Source organism: Penaeus monodon, chromosome 23 (genome assembly GCF_015228065.2).
Source record: "Penaeus monodon isolate SGIC_2016 chromosome 23, NSTDA_Pmon_1, whole genome shotgun sequence".
NCBI lineage: Eukaryota > Metazoa > Arthropoda > Malacostraca > Decapoda > Penaeidae > Penaeus > Penaeus monodon.
In genome coordinates this window covers 20,221,656-20,222,291 of record NC_051408.1, presented here as the reverse complement: position 1 = coordinate 20,222,291, position 636 = coordinate 20,221,656, and positions in this window count along the sequence as shown.

Below are 636 nucleotides of genomic sequence, written 5' to 3'. Positions count from 1 at the left end.
GCTCTGGAAGCAATGTCTGGAGGCACTGGGTACTCTGTAATTTTGTTGTTGAAATACAGATTCACCATCAGATGATTGTGGGGTAAAGTGTCTTTGTAAATGGCTTATGAAAGAAATAGTCCAGGGCTTTCAGTACTCCCCCATCAGCAGGAAAAGTTCAAAATAATAGTGCAGTGTACTGTTCCAACTTCGCAAGGGTGTGGAAGGGATATCAGGCTGGGAACCAGCATACCTGAAAAGAGGACAATACAATATAAAAAATGGGAAATTATGCAGATATAGTTATATGTAAAACTGCAGAGACGTAAAACTATGCAGTTGGGAAACCATGAATGAAGAGATATGTATTGGTTTCATGTGGCAGGAAGGCCATAAAGAAATTGAGTTGAATTGTATATCTGTCTGATGATGATGTCTCTTCATCTTGGCTTTCACAACCGGGGGTATTCTCCCACCTCCTCCATATAAATCTATTTTGGTCACGCACATTCTTTGCACACTTGTGTTGGATAAATGCAGACAAGAGCTTGTCTTACCCCAACATGTATTTACAGGAGACATGTAATCTGAATAGACTCAGAGTCAGAAACAAAGATAGAGCTTGATCTGTCAAAATGATGTATGGTAAGAAGGGTA